At 47.0% G+C, this 16,587-nt stretch overlaps 1 long non-coding RNA gene across 1 annotated transcript; it reads left to right on the top strand.

Moving 5' to 3' along the window:
• The first annotated feature begins 7,538 nt into the window (after nt 1-7,538).
• Nucleotides 7,539-8,736, top strand: LOC135807122 (uncharacterized). The gene is made up of 2 exons (XR_010551476.1): nt 7,539-7,867; nt 8,181-8,736. It is a non-coding gene; the product is annotated as an uncharacterized LOC135807122 (long non-coding RNA).
• Nucleotides 8,737-16,587: the final 7,851 nt, after the last annotated feature.

The following is a 16,587-nucleotide window of genomic DNA, read 5'->3' on the forward strand; positions in this document are numbered from 1 at the left end:
CCATAGGGTTATTATTATTATTATTATCAAATTTTTGATAGGGCAATCCCCACAGGCCTAAAGCTGTGTTCACAACTGGCGCGTGGACGCAGTACGCTTGCGGTTCATGCGCCCCCAAACGCGCGCTCAGCCTTTCACAAAAAAACAGCAATCCGAGTCGTATTTAGCGCGTGCGACACCTTCGAGTACTAATTTTTTGACCCCGCCAGTCAAAGTGACTGGCATGTACGCTGATACGCGCCTGATACGCGCTGAAAATTCCAACATGTTCAGGGCTCACAGTAGGCATGCAGGATCGACAAAAGCGTCGTGCGAGGGCGGGTTTGGTGCACGTGAGTCGCGTGACCCCGGGAGAGTACCGATCGTGTGTACATCCCACACAGAAAAGAGAAAGAACCCGAGTTGTACTTGTACCATGTGTACTGCTCTCGTAGTTTTAGAGCCGATGTTCGCGATATTTTGGAGGAGAAGGCGAAACGCAACCTGTGCTAGTCCCAGTAAAAACAACATGCCATGTTCGACCAAGAGCTGATCCTACAATGAGCGATCGTGATGATTCCACAGGTAAGAAGACAAACAAACGAGTCAGAGCTCGCCAGGCAGGTAACGCCGAGAACATGATGATACCACACGGAGCTGGTGATCGGATGGAGGTGAACGGGACCAGCAAATCCACCGGGCGTTTGTCGAGGGCCACTGAAGACCAGGTTTCCCAGGGTGCCAGTTCCTCCATGATGGCGAACTGCGCTGCCACAAGAACTCCAGCGAGAATGAAAGCACAGCAACCAACGCCGCGGGCGAACTGAGGAGAGAACACTGAACAATCTGTGCACAATGATTTTCTCTTCGACGGCACGCGTTGCTGTTCTGCTGCATGCATGCGTTTTTCTTGTTGTTTGATCTTCACACATTTTCGCGCAAGCGGTTGCGCGCCGCTGGGACTCGGGGTTACTAAAATTAGTACAGAGCATCTCCCCCTTGGTCGATTTGGACAATCTATGGCTCAAAATTTTCAGGAGACCCTGGCAAAGAAATTTACCGAGACGTTTCTGGATATTCCTTTCGAATGCTGTACTATATCTCACGAAGTTTACGCATATGCTCTGGCATACCCGTGTGAGTAATGAAAATTTGTTTCGGTAAATCTTTTGGAACACCTGTCAACTGTGCCTGGGCCAAGTCTCAGCTTTGTAGAACCAGGCTGAAGTGCTGCTAACTCCTTCAAACACCCCCTACTTCGAGCAAAAATGCGACGAAATGCTGACTGCTGATTGGCCAAGCTGGCATTTTGGAGCACGTGCACCGCCCCCATCTAATCGACGCTTTTCTACGCAACTGTGAGCCCTGATGTTGGAAGTTCCATTTCGGCGCGTTTCAGTACGCATGGCGCCCCAAAAGCCAGCAAAAATACGCACAAACGCGTGCTTTCACGCGTACACGCGCCACGCGCCAGTTGTGAACACAGCTTAAAGCTGTGTTCACAACTGGCGCGTGGACGCGGTACGCTTGCGGTTCATGCGCCCCCAAACGCGCGCTCAGCCTTTCACAAAAAACAGCAATACGAGTCGTATTTAGCGCGTGCGACACCTTCGAGACACCTTCTTTGACCCCGCCAGTCAAAGTGACTGGCATGTACGCTGATACGCGCCTGATACGCGCTGAAAATTCCAACATGTTGGAAGTTCCATTTCGGCGCGTTTCCGTACGCATGGCGCCCCAAAAGCCAGCAAAAATACGCACAAACGCGTGGTTTCACGCGTACACGCGCCAGTTGTGAACACAGCTTTAAAGGCCTTTAGAGGCTGTGTTTACATGAGGCGTTTCAACCCGGGCTGAACTCGACCCGGGTTGAAATTTCTCATGTAAACACAGCCTTACAGGGTACCCTAGAAATGAAAGTACTGCTGTGTTTACATGAGAAATTTCAACCCGGGTCGAGTTCAGCCCGGGTTGAAAGTCTGTACGACAGACAAAAGAGGTGAGCGTTTACATGAAGACAGTTGACCCGGGTCGAATACTGATATGCCGCCAAAAGTCCACTTCTACAGTCCTGTATGGTCACGTGAATCCGTTCGCGCGAAATTTGCATCTGCAGTCTGTTCAAACCTGGCGCGAGATACGCACAGAAGTACGTTTGTACGATTTTCTTGACCCGGGTTGATTTCAACCCTCCCCTTGGGGGGAGGGTTGAAATCAACCCGGGGCGAAATTTCAACCCGGGTCAAGCGCAATGCGTCATGTAAACGCGCCATTCACTTTGTGCACATGGCGGGTTGAAATCTGACCCGGGTCGAACTCAACCCGGGTTGAAACGCTTCATGTAAACACAGCCTTACGGAATAGATGCAGGGAAGAGCATAAGCGGACTGCAGGTTGAACTAGGTGAAAGTATTAGTTGTAGGTTTGTACAGATGTTTTTGGTTGGTTCCAGAAATTTCTGGAACCAACCAAACCAAATCACCTGGTCACCACGCCAGCAGGCGACAACTTTCACACCAAGGTTCAACTCGAGTTCAACTCGAGTGACAGGACTGCACCCAAAAAAGGTCAAACAGGCTAGTAAGTTGTACCCTGCAGGCACGGTGACCAGGTGACTGGCGTACGCAGGAGCACGTGACCGCTTGTTCAACCATGTTCGATTGGGAATAAAGGCGGAACGCTGCATCGCAGCCTTTTCGGACCAAAACCAGTCGACTCAGCGTCCAAAAGACTACAACATATGGGCCAATCGCAGTCATCCGTGCTTTTATAAGAACGAAATGGCGCTTTTAGTGACATTTTGCATACAAATCCCCATCTCGTAGGGCGCAGTCACCCAGTTTCGGTGGAAGTGCGCGAGTTATTATTATTATTATTATTATTTAAATTTTGAATAGGGCAATCCCCACAGGCCTAAGGCCTTTTTACAGGGTACCCTATGTGGTCACGTATAGATTTGCGGAATAGTGAAAGCGAGGAGCAAGAGCGAATGTCAGCTGGAAGAGAATTCCAGCGGTCAGAAGCCAGAAAGCTCAAAGCGAATAAGCCATAACGAGTGCGTGCTTTAGGCAGAGCAAGTGAATCTATGGACTGGGAACGTGTATGGGCAGCTGTGCGTGTTGTGGCAGAACGAAGGCAGAAGCAATCAGAGAGCAGAGTGCTACACATGCCACGTATGGCCCGAAAGACAAGAATATACAGTTTAAGCTGATAGCGCAGTGCAATAGGAGCAAGGCCATATCTGGTGTGTAAGACTGAAACATCATAGTGCCAAGGGAAACCAAAAACAATCCTAACAGCGCGGTTAGCAATACGAGTTAGTCTATCATGTTGTGTGGTGTGAAGGCAGTGTACAAACGCATTAGAACCATATTCGAGGAGTGCTTGAATAAATGAGCAGTAGAAGGTCTTTCTCGCAGCCGGTGTCAGATTGTCCCTGATCTTCCGGAACATGGCAAGTTTTGTTCCGACCTTTTTCTCAACTTCAGTGACATATGAGGAGAATGATAGATGTTCGTCAATGGTGAGGCCAAGATACTTCACCGTTGGTGTTGGGGATATGAGGACATCGCCGAGCCGAAGGCAGATGTTAGGAGGAACACATTTTGTTTTTTGTCTTATGATGATAAATTGAGTCTTGGAGTTATTAAGATTGAGACCTCGGTCACGTAGGTACTCTCTGATGACAGATATGTCAGCAGAGAGATCATCAGTGAGTTTCTGCAAGTTTGTGCCTGCCTTATACATAGACACGTCGTCTGCAAATTGCCGAACCTTGCTCGTGATGGTACATGATGGCAGAGCTCGGACAGATAGGTTAAAGAGGGCAGGACCCAATGTTGACCCTTGAGGTACACCTCTTGTAGGTGTGTACTGTTCACCTTCCTGATGCTTCGTGACTACTCGTTGGCGACGGTCACATAGGAAACTAGCTATCCATTGCAGTGCAGTACCACCGACACCAATAGAGAAGAGTTCTTGAAGAAGGGAGGCATGATTGACTGTGTCAAATGCTTTGCTGAGATCGAGAAAAGCAGCGACAACAAATTGGCCCTTGTCTAGACATGCTTGCCAGTCGTTTGTTGTCGTGGCTAAAAGATCTTCGCAGGAATGCTGCTTGCGGTAGGCGAACTGTTCATTCGGCAACGCGTTCGGAAATGATTCACCTTGTATGTGCGACATGATCTGCTCATACGCGCACCTCTCCAGCAGCTTGGAAGCGATCGGGAGGAGGGAAATAGGTCGATAATTACTGGGATCAGATGAACTCCCGCGCTTGTGAATTGGACGAACGTTGGCAATCTTGTATAAAGAGGGAAAAATACCTGATCTGAAAGAGATGGTGAAGAGCTGGGCAAGAGAGGGAGCGATTTGTTTCTGGAGGAGTTTGTAGATGGACGGAGGTATTTTATCTGGACCACTTGCTTTGTGGCTGTCAAGGCGTTTCAAATGGGACACTATGGTTGCTGCTGACACCGGTTCAAACTCAGTGAGGGACGGCTCTGGCATTGGTCCGATCGGTAGTTTGATACCTGTGCCTGATCGTGAGGGTGCACTCGAAGCGCGCTGTGGAGCGGTCGGTGATACGTTGAGGTGTTCGATTGGGATTCAAGTAGGAAGGGAGCGTCTCAGCTTCCTCGGACCACGACCATTCGACTCAGCACCCCGAAGACTACAACTGGTGAAATTTTAATTTTTGCCTTAACTTCCCCTTTAATATTATTATAGGACATCCCCCACAAGTTCAGCGTTTGCTTGTGAATTTGGTATTCCTTTTGCATAATTGTCTTGTACTTCCACAAAGCTCCCAGTCAACATCACACATACCGTATTTTCCGGGGTATAAGCCGCACTTTTTTTTCGCTAAAAATCGGACCAAAATCGCCCCTGCGGCTTAAGGTGGCAGGCTACCTTCGGCGCCTGCCGATAACATACATGCATTCAAATGTCTGTAACATTGGCATCCCTCATTATTTTTGCACCAAATTTTCTACACATGCTGGTCAGATAATAAAGAACACTTGAACAACCACCACACATGCATTTTGACTTGGAGAACAGGATGCTGGACACACCAAACAAGAATATCGCAAAAATGCGGTCAACAAATTTTTGGTACAAGTTTTCTGCAAGGATTTTAGCAATAGCCAGATACTTATGTTACATAATGAGTGTTCTTGCTCAGTACTAGATGCTCACGAAGAGATTTATGCTTCTAGATGTAAAGAATCTGGCTGACACACACATAAAGAAATCACGTAAAGAACGCGCCGTTGGTCCAATTATCTTTCTGTGCCCATACGTCAGTAGATGTGACAAAATCTTCAAAAGTAGAGACGTGAGCACCTTGCAAATTTGACGTAGATATGAATACATATATAGTTTACTGGATTTGGACATACCAAACTGGAGATATGGTGTACCAAAGGTCACACGGTACCCCCCAAAAAGGGCAACTTTTAGCACTCAAAACCCACCAGGACAGTACGTAACGCCTTCCGTCTCTTTGGCCTTGTCTGCATAACCCTTTTTGAAATCCCTTCGAATCACCATCGCCAATGTAGGATGTGTAGCGAAGGCCATTGAGAGCCTCAGATCGATTCCAAATCTTCACTACTGCTGCAGTCTCCATGGCTGGTGTTGAGACATTGGTGTTGATGTCGCAGCTGTCAGCATGTGCAGCCTTCCAGGTGGCAAACTCCGCTGCCGTGACTGTCTTCGTGTCGCGTTTGTTGTCCCAAACCTTGCAATGGTTGCAATGCTTCGATAACACCTCCACATCCACCACCTTGAGTGTGTCGTACGCAATTCCTGTTTGGACACCAAACACAGAAGAGTACCCACGCCGCATCCATGTGCCGTCAGTGCTTACGCCACGTGTGACGGATGGTCAGATCCACTCGCTTGCCGCATAGCCAGTAACTCTGCAGCATGGTGCCGCATGCTATTTGTCCCAACTTCAACTGCTGCATCATGCAATGCTGAACAGTGAGACTGGAACGACCGTCCGTACATGGGCTCAGGCATATCCATGATGGCACAGAACATCCTCAGTGCTTCTCTTCCCTTGCCAATCATCCGCATGGCCATTGCTGAACGTCTGTTCACATCATAAAATCGCATTGGTGTATGTTTTTCAGCAAGGCGGCCCTCAAATACATGCCCACAATGATCGCAGGTAAGCTCAAGAATTGGGGCTGGGCCATATCGAGTCGACTCCTGGACGAGCAATGACCCAGTCTTGCAGTTGGCACAGACACATGATGAGCCAAGAAGACGTGTCAGGGATGGCAAGTGGACGATTCTGCTACCACTGTTGTGCTCGTCCGAACTGTCATCATCATCATCATCATCAGACTCGTCGCAGGACATAACCTCATCGCTTGAATCACCAGTACAAGAATCAGATGCCACGGAAGATTGATTTGCAACATCCACAGATGCTGCGACGAATACGTCCAAATCACCATCTTCAGTTGTGGGCTCTTCACGAGCCAAGACAGTCCTTTTCCGCGGGGGAAGGCACTTCTTTGGCCTGCTGAGAACCCTGCTCTTGCGTTTGTTACCCATGGCAGATGATCCACCACGGCTTACGTCTCCAGCAATGTCAAAACAAAACTGACAAGGCTTGATGAAACAAAGAAAGCTACAACAATTATTTTGCTTTGCATGCTGACACTTCGCTGACAAAATTTATTTTGATGTCAGCTGACTGTCTACCACGCGTACGTCATGAAGGGCAGCCATTTTGGAAATGATTGCCACGGCAACGGATCACAGAGGATGCCCGCTAGCTCGCGTCAAAAAATTAGAGCGCTAGCGCTACGATCGAAATTGATGAAAATAGCGCAAAAATGACTTTGGTGAAAATTTTAATTGTTTTTGCAATTTCATGCAATTTATTTCATATTCAATTTTGTAATTGTCGCACTTACAATCCACTATAACTCCGGAGCCACTGGACCGATTGACCCAAAATTTTAAATTCTAATGCTTTGTGGCTACCCCAATGAGAAAAGTATCACAGTTAACCTCAAATCAAAAATTCGATTTTTCCCAATTCTGAAGGTAGCCTGCCACCTTAAGCGGGATTCACAGAAGCTTTTTTGCGATGCGACACGCGATGCGACAGGCGCGAAACCGGGAAAACCCCAAATCGCAGCCATGTCGCACCCGGGTACCCCACGCAACTGACGCAACTGGGCCATCGCATGCCATCGCAGAAGTTGAGCTTGGCTCAACTTTTGCGATGCGATGCGATGCGACAAGCGATTTGGTGTACGATTTTGACCTTTTCTACAGCAAAGTTGTACAAAGGTGCAAGAATTGCCTATAAATTTTTACAAGTTGTGTCAAACCGCGCGAATATCATGGTGACGTACCCAAATCAGCAAAACTTTGTCGCATCGCTGACTTCTTCTGTGAATGGTATTTCGCGAGTTCGCATCGCACGCATCCATCGCAGATCGCGTCGCATCGCGTGTCGCATCGCAGAAAAGCTTCTGTGAATCCCGCTTTAGGCCAAGTAAAAAAAAAAGCTAGATGATCGTCCCCAGGGAGTCGTCAAATACCGGGAGTGGAAACGAGATGCGCGAGCGTGATCCATGCTCGCCTCGCGCTGGAGCACGCCGATTTTTTTCAAATAATCTTTTTTGTGCCACATTCACCAATTCCGCGGGATTTTCAAAATAACAAAATTTATTTTGGTTCTTCCTGCAAGCGGAGCAATTTAGACGTCTCCATAAATAAACCTTCTCGTCAGATTTCCGCTTCCCTTTTGTAGTATTATCACTCTTCGTCGTAGATTCGTCGGCAGTGCATGGTCATGCTGGATAGGGAGATATCGGTAGCCATTTTACGGCTGATGTTTTAGGAACTTGGGCGAGAGGTGAGTAAAACCAAGCTTTATCGAGTGAATACTTCTATCACGGAATAGCTTTGTTTTGGTTTGTTACACACGCATGCTGCATGTACAGAGCATTCGATTTATCAACCTGCAGTCAAGTATAGACCCAGGGAAGCTTCTGTTGCAAGGGCCATCCACTTTATGTGAAACTCGTAAAAAGAAATGCAATGGTAGATTTAAGAAACTATGTGATGGTCAGGAATCAGGATACACATGGCATTCTCTACCTGGATGGATACTTGTGACAATTTTAATATAGAAATACTGCGCTGTTTTCCGTGTGCGTTTTGTCCAGACCTGGACACCACATCAGCTGTGTTTTCAAGTTTAATTTGCGGTACATTAGTGGCAAGAAAGCCGTCCATCATGCCAGCATCATCCGCAGCAGCAACAGCAGCAGCACCCCAGCCCACCGCCATAGTCAACTGCACTGCAGAGACACCTAAAAGATACCATGGTGGTTGGTGTGTTGTTGCGGTGAGAAGAGAACTGGGAGCTAGCAGAAAGCCTGAGTTAACTAGCCTCAAGCCGGTGTTGGCGACTTTCGGCCATGAAATTCTGGCCAACATGTCTCCGAATCTACCAAACTTTGAAAAGATAATTGAATCTGAGACACATGAGCGCATCCACCGTGTGTGTGCATGCACAGTGTGGGCATGTCAGTATGTGTGTGTGTGTGTGTGTGTGTGTGTGTGTGTGTGTGTGTGTATGTGTGTGTGTGCTGCCAAAGATGGCTCTCTCGTCGTGCCGATTGAATATGGTCCCTGATCTCTTGGCAGACTGCCGACTTTCTGCCGTCGCTTCCATGTTGTTGGCCCCGCAAGGGGACAGGTGACCGTAATGGCAGTGTTTACCAGGACCCGGTGTGTGTGTGCATGCATGCATGCATTCCAGTGTGTGTGAATGTGCGTGCATGCGCAGTTCGTGCATGCCGTGTGTGTGCATGTGCAGTTTGTGCATGCCAATGAGTGCGTGCGCACCCGTATATTGGTGCGTGCATGTACACATGCGTAACTGCTGACACCCAAAGTAGGCAAAGAGAAGCGAGACAGAAAGAGAGAGGGATTTAGAACAGTTTAATTCGGTGTGCATTGTCAATTCCGTGATACTCGCCACAACCGGCCAAATCTGCAATTGGATTCTCAGTGTTGGTGGTGCATATACGTTGTCATGCTTCCTCTTGACATGAGACATACTGAAAGCGGTGATGTTCTCTTACACTGAAGAAGAAAATAAGAGAAATTCCTTGACTTTATAATAATGTGGTCGTCATTAAAAAACGATAATGTTTTAGAAACGAAGGGTCCCTCAAAAAGTCAGTGGCATATCATCTTACACCGAGAAAATTCACAGGTAGCACCTATATGGAAAGGACAATGGTTACGAGAAGTTTTTTCGTGGGTCGAACCAAGTGGCTTTGATTACTGAGGCTGAGCTATTTTCCTCGATAAATTACATCAAAAGTCACGTCACTATTCGCGCGTGAATCGGGCCTCCAGTCAAACATCGCAACACTGCGATAACGCCTACCGATAAATTAGGTGTCCTCCTACTATCAAACGAGCAGACCACTGCAAATATCTCTGTATACACGTTCTGATGGACGCTTTCTCCCAAAAAATACTCAAGGCTACTCTAAATTGCATTTGACGACGCTGAGGTACTCAAGGCACTGCAAAAATTTTGCGCGAGGCGAGCATGGATAATCAAGATTAAGGTACTAGTACTCCTTTGTAGGGTCAAAAATCGAAGTTTAGAAATCGGCTTTTTTGACTCTTTCAGTGGACGCACAAGGCCCTGAACCTGTGGAATCCAAAATTTGAGGCGAATCGGCACAGTCTTTGCAGAGTTACAGGCCAGTGAAGTGCGTGGGTATGTACGATGTACGCACTGCAGCGTGACCATGCTAGCTGTCAGGAGCAAAAATGAGTACTCATGCCACGTGGAAAAAATTCAAATATTCGTTACCATGACTGCACAAAATGGCGACCCAGCGTAAAAACTGGGTTCCCTTGCGCTTTTTGCATCACAAACAGCAACTATTCTGCACTCGCTGTGCTGAGCTTGAAGATGGGAAACAAAAAAATGGAAAGGTAGATACTACGTTGCCAAAAAGAAGAAATATTATGGAAAGAAGCCTGAAACAGCTCCCGATCCTAACCCTGTTCCTGTGGAAGCGGAGCCAGAAGATATTGGACGTAGCTCTTCATTTGCAAAGCTCGTCGGCTGCAAACCCTGGTGGGAGCAGGAGACATCAGACAGCGATGGCGATGTTGGAACGGAGTCTGATACCTCACTGACCTCGAACCCAGACACGAGTGACAGCAGTGATGACAGTGATTGTTTCGAGGCTGATGAGCCCCATACTGGTGCGGGAAACGTATTTTCGACTTGGAGCAGCTGCAGGAGATTCTGCTGAAATGTGTGTGCAGTTTGTAAAGTTGGCGGTATCATTTTGGAAAAGGAGAGACAGCAAGGGCTTAGGATCACACATGGTCATATCCTGTTCATCAGAATCATGTCCTGGTGCTAATGTCAAGTTTTCATCGTCCATAAGAACAAGATTTTTTGACGTCAACCGATGCTCCGTTTTAGCTGCCAGGCCCATTGGCCGAGGACACTCTGGTCTCCAGAAATTCTGTGCCATTATGGACCTCCCCAAGCCTGTCAACAAGACGAACTTCTAGAAACACCAACAAGCTGCAATTGAGGCTGCACACACGGTTGGCGAGAAAAGCCGCAACTACGCTGCCCAGCAGCTGTTAGCAGAAAATCCCGAAGCCAGAGGCCATCTACAAGTTGCTGGTGCCTGTTTACCGAAGACTGGCAGACCAGGCACTTCTGAAACGATGCTTGCTTGGTGCCACACAAAATGCCAAAGAAGCATTCAATGGTGTCGTGTGGCGCATGTGCCCGAAGGAAGTCAATGCAGGTCGCTGTGTGGTGGAGCTCGCTGCAAATCTTGCTACATGCACTTTCAATGATGGTGCCATGAGCCTTTGTCAAGTTCTTGAGAGAAATGTCGTGTTCTGTTGGCCATAACACCATCAAGGCACTGAAGAAGGAGGATACGGACCGCATTGCACATGCCGAAGTGGCCAGTTCAGCATTGCAAAAAAGCACAAGAAAGAAGAGGAGAAGAAAGAAAAAGGGCTGGGAAGAGCAAAGAACAGAGCAAGAAGGTGTCACATATGAGGCTGGTGGATTTTAGCTTGGTTTGGTGAGGTTTTGTTGCTGACATTACAGCTTATGCCTGCATTTTTGTCTGTTTTGGACCCCTTTTTTTCACTATTTTTAGCCTACTGCGAGTGTGTTTTCTGAAGTTTTCTCTTGGATAAAGTGTCTGGACACCCCCCAAAGTATACATTTTTGGAAAGGTGATGCCCAGGCCTAGGGCACCTGGGTGTTTTCAAGAGCAACACTTTAACTGGAACAATCTTTGCCCTCTCTCAAATGTTGCAACACGGTCGCGTATTATATATGTTGTTTTATAAGGTGTATTGTGCGTCCTTTTTTCCTTTGGATGGACTTCTGCTGACCCAGGTGCCCTTCCCCAGACCTAGATGGTTTGGATCCAACAAATTTAGACCCATCAAATAGTCTTTTCCTGGACATTTTTTTAAGAAAATGTGTAGCCCGTCATATCGACAGAAAGTGTACATTCTGATTTACATTTTCCAAGGATCTCGCAAAGCATGACAATATATTTTCTGCTGTTGCAATCACTACCCTTTCATCTGTGTGTGGAGAAAATTTGGAGTGATTTGCTTGTGTGGGACCAAAGTAATGCCTGTTCTTGTGCGGTCGGCCCAGATACAGCCGCGAAAAGAGTACTAGTACCTTAACGGCGTTTCCACTCCCGGTATTTGACGACTCCCTGATCGTCCCCGTCCGCCCCAGTTTTTGTCAGCGCCCCAAGAAATATTTTATTTTTTAAATCGTGAGTTTTACTATATGGACCACATACTACTAGTATATCACAACGTCAGTATCGATCTGCTGAAGAAAGAAAAAGAAAAAAAGAAAAAAAAAGAAAAAAAGAGAAAAAAAACCAAACCTTGATGTTGTTGTGTACACTGTGTGCATGAGAGGGTAAAAAGTAAAAAAATAAAAATAAAATCCTCCCGCCCTCCGGCCTCCTCCCCGATTTTTCCAAAAAAAAGGACGATCATCTAGTAATTTTTTTTACTCGGCCTTATACACCGAATATTATATGCTTGCGCGAATGAATGCTTAGCATACATCAGTATGCATGCTGACGTCATGTGACATGTCATTCGACTCAGCTTCGCGCCTGTGTTGCTGATCAACATCAGTGGCAGCGAGACTGAATAATAGTGCAGATGACATGGGGTGATCTGTCAGCATCTCTGCAGCAACCTGTGGTGCACTAACACTTCATAATCTGATCTAACATAATTATTATTTAGCTCCATAACCATAATAAATTTGTAGAAAGGCCATTTGTCAATGAGTGTGAAAAATCTTGGTTTGTGGGTGCGGCTTATACCCCGGTGCGGCTTATACCCCGGAAAATACGGTAATCTGGTTATTTTCCGAGTATAATCCGCTTACCCCTAATTGGAAGGGGAAAGGGTTAGGATTAGGAATAAGAGAATGATTTAGAGGAATGGATGGCACTTGGAAGTTGGAGCCCAGTCGAGTCGCCTACCACCAGCATGTGTGTATGCTGACCCATGTACCCAGCACCCACTCAGAGTTGAGTCAGAAGAGAGCTGCCACTGTGTCATGTGACCTTGTCTCCGGATTGTCCGGAGCTGAGCTCGTCAGCTCGGCCAGTGTGCATGTGCCATATGGGCTTCACACTACTACATTCGCATTTTATTGGGTTCTTGCCCGTTCCGTGAAGTTGCGAATTCAAATAAATACAAACAAACCGGTACAACAATAGCGGCTACCGCTACTACACCGGCAAACTTTTACGACTCCCACTCGGAGTCCCTGGTTGCAATAGTGTGGGTGTGGCCCTGTGCGTGTGTGTGTGGGGGGGGGGAGGGGGGGGGGGGGGGACGATTCGAGTGTGTGTTTTGTAAGTTCGATCCTTGAACTTTGTTACTTATCTCGAGCACACCCACCCACCATGCGAGAGCATTCTATTCTGACTTCACTTCTTGGGAACATAAACAACAAGAACAAAGAAATGCAAATCACTCCAGATTATCAGAACTGGACGGAAGGTGCTAGAAGCAGTAGAAGAAGATAGAAGGATCCAGAACCGGATGTGTACAATACGATGACGAGCTAGACCACATAGGTTGGTTGATCATGAACGCGTGTCATGTGCAGGTAAGCCGTACATGGATGGAGTGTCATGCGATGGCATAGCAAGGCACTAGATGACTGTGATGATAATTACAAGCAACACATATAACTCATGTGTAGCACATGCAACATCTCCCCCCCTTAGAAAAGAAATTGGAGGAATACTCAAAAGAACAAAGCACGATAATATCGAGACAAGAAGAAAAACAGCTGCGACAAACTGCAAGAAATCGCATGATAACTCTGAGAGAGACGGAGAGATTGTCAAATCTCTTCCATGAGGCGACTGGGGGCATGTCGGGCACGCTGCGGCCGGCCGGGTGCTGGAGGACTATTGGGAATCTCAACAGACTCCGGTGGGCTAGCGGGCAGGAAACGCAGCTGATGCCGGTTGCGACGGATCGTGCCGCTGGGTACTGCAATCAGCAGAGACCGATCAGACAGTGATGACCTAACAGTCCCTTCTCTCTGCTGATCTGCAATCCACACGCTATCACCAGGTTGCAGTGGCTGGAGAGGCTTGGTCCGGTGACGTTTATCAAAGTTGTCCTTTGACTGTGCTCGGCGATGTTGCTCCCACTCCCTCAACTTCTCACCGGCAGGGAGCGTCGGCAGGAGAGTGGAGGGTTCCACCGGTAGCGTACCACGGAGGCTGCGGCACATCAGTAACTTACTAACTGTGATGGCGTACTACGGTAGGCGAGGAGAGCCAGTTGGAAATCGTCCGACTTCGCTAGAAGCTGCTTGATAGTGCGCACTGCACGCTCTGCTTCCCCATTGCTTTGCGGGTGATGCGGAGAGCTCGTCACGTGATCAAAGTTCCATTGACAGCTAAACCGGGCGAACTCATCACTTGCATACTGCGGCCCATTGTCCGTGACGAGAGTCTCAGGCACACCATGCCGGGCGAAGATGGCTTTCATAGCAGTGATGACAGAGGCAGACGTGGTGGAACGGAGAGGCAAGGCTTCAACATAGCGCGAGTACAGTCTGTATCGGCTATAGAGTGACTGGATATGTATAGATTATAGACCGGTTAGGAGGTCTATACAGGATATATAGACCGAGTAAAAGACCGAGGTCCCCCGAGGTCTTTTACGAGGTCTATATATCCTGTATAGACCAACTATGAGGTCTATAATCTATTTATCGTGTTCTCCACGCAATAGTTTCTCTTCATATACGACATATCCTTGTAATTCTAGTAGTAGTATTATACTATAGCATATACCGCATTGTACGGCATTGCAGGATCAAGGTCATTGTTTAAAGGGGAAGTTAAGGCAAAAATCAAAATTTCACCAGTTGTAGTCTTCGGGGTGCTGAGTCGAATGGTCTTGGTCCGAGAAAGCTGAGACGCTCCCTTCCTACTTGAATCCCAATCGAACTCACGCACTTCCACCGAAACTGGGTGACTGCGCCCTACGAGATGGGGATTTGTATGCAAAATGTCACTAAAAGCGCCATTTCGTTCTTATAAAAGCACGGATGACCACGATTGGCCCATATGTTGTAGTCTTTTGGTCGCTGAGTCGACTGGTTTTGGTCCGAAAAGGCTGCGATGCAGCGTTCGCCCCTAATTCCCAATCGAACATGGTTGAACAAGCGGTCACGTGCTCCTGCGTACACCAGTCACCTGGTCACGGTGCCTGCAGGGTACAACTTACAGCCTGTTTTGACCTTTTTTGGGTGCAGTCCTGTCACTCGAGTTGAACCTTGGTGTGAAAGTTGTCGCCTGCTGGCGTGGTGACCAGGTGATTTTGGCACCCAGGAGCACGTGACCGCTTCTTCAACCATGTTCGATTGGGAATAAAGGAGGAACGCTGCATCGCAGCCTTTTCGGACCAAAACCAGTCGACTCAGCGTCCAAAAGACTACAACATATGGGCCAATCGCGGTCATCCGTGCTTTTATAAGAACGAAATGGCGCTTTTAGTGACATTTTGCATACAAATCCCCATCTCGTAGGGCGCAGTCACCCAGTTTCGGTGGAAGTGCGCGAGTTCGATTGGGATTCAAGTAGGAATGGAGCGTCTCAGCTTTCTCGGACCAAGACCATTCGACTCAGCACCCCGAAGACTACAACTGGTGAAATTTTGATTTTTGCCTTAACTTCCCCTTTAAACTAGGTTCAGCATCGGTAGCACAGTGGCTGGGTGGTAAGGAAGAGTGACTGAGATTCACATGGTTGTGGGTTCAAATCCCGTCTTGCGTATTTCTGCTTTCTTCAAAAATTTCTTTTTCTAAGTTGGAGAGAAAATTTCTAAGTCCAAGAAGTTCTAAGGAGTCAAATATAAGTAGTCAAATATATCGTGTATTTGACTAAGCAGTCAAATACGCGATATATTTGACCGCTTAGGTATCAGGGAATGGGGTCAAATACTAAGAAGGCGATAAGTATAGGATATTGACCAAGACGAGGTCTATATGGGAAATATAGGCCGAGTAAAAGACCGAGGTCCGCCGAGGTCTTTTACGAGGCCTATATTTCCCATATAGACCGAAGTCGAGGTCAATATCCTATTTATCACGATTCCTTTGCCATAACCCCAAAATTTGAACCTTTAGGAGCTATTTTAACCTTTTTAGTATAGGATTTGTACTATAGTGTACATAGGATGTTGCCTATTTTGGGTACAAGACTGTAAGAACAACAGAGTTCAGCATCTGCAGCACAGTGGCTGGGTGGTATAAGGGGTTGCTTGAGATTCATACTGTTGTGAGTTCGAATCCTGCTTGTTCTCTTCCTTTGTCTTCTTTCTTTCAATTTTTCTTTTTGAAGTGGAGAGAAAAATTCTAAGTCCCTCCAAAATCGAAAGATTATAATGCCTAAGTGGTCGATACAAGCGGTCGATATAAGCGGTCGATATTGCGGCGATATGGGTAATATCAAGAGTACATGAAAACCAGAGTGTGCAGCTCGGATGGGTGGCTGTCACGGCGAAATTCCGTGATTACATCATTTTAGTGATGTAGTGCGTACAAGCAGGATTCAAGCAGGTCTCTTTCTGCACAACTGCAGCTCAGTTGTACGCACTACGCCATTTCCCGCCTCAGATCTGGGCCAAATATGATGTAATTACGGAATTTCGCCGTGACAGACACCCATAGCAGAAAAGGCCCCAAGCTGCACACTCTGGTTTTCATGTACTCTTGGTAATATAGGACCAGTCAAGGATCACGAGAATTAGTGGAGGTCGATATAGAAGAGTGATAAAAGAATATATCGGCTACAGTGATATTGGTACGAAATATCAAAAGCAAAACGTATTTTATCCAGTACAAATATCACTATAACCAATATTATCGGATGTAAATGATATAATATTATCGGATATTATGATGGCAACAAAGAATCAAAACATGCATAACACACTATATTATTATCGGCTATTGTGATAAGGCCACACCAAGTTATT

The sequence above is a fragment of the Sycon ciliatum genome, chromosome 1 (genome assembly GCF_964019385.1).
Source record: "Sycon ciliatum chromosome 1, ocSycCili1.1, whole genome shotgun sequence".
NCBI lineage: Eukaryota > Metazoa > Porifera > Calcarea > Leucosolenida > Sycettidae > Sycon > Sycon ciliatum.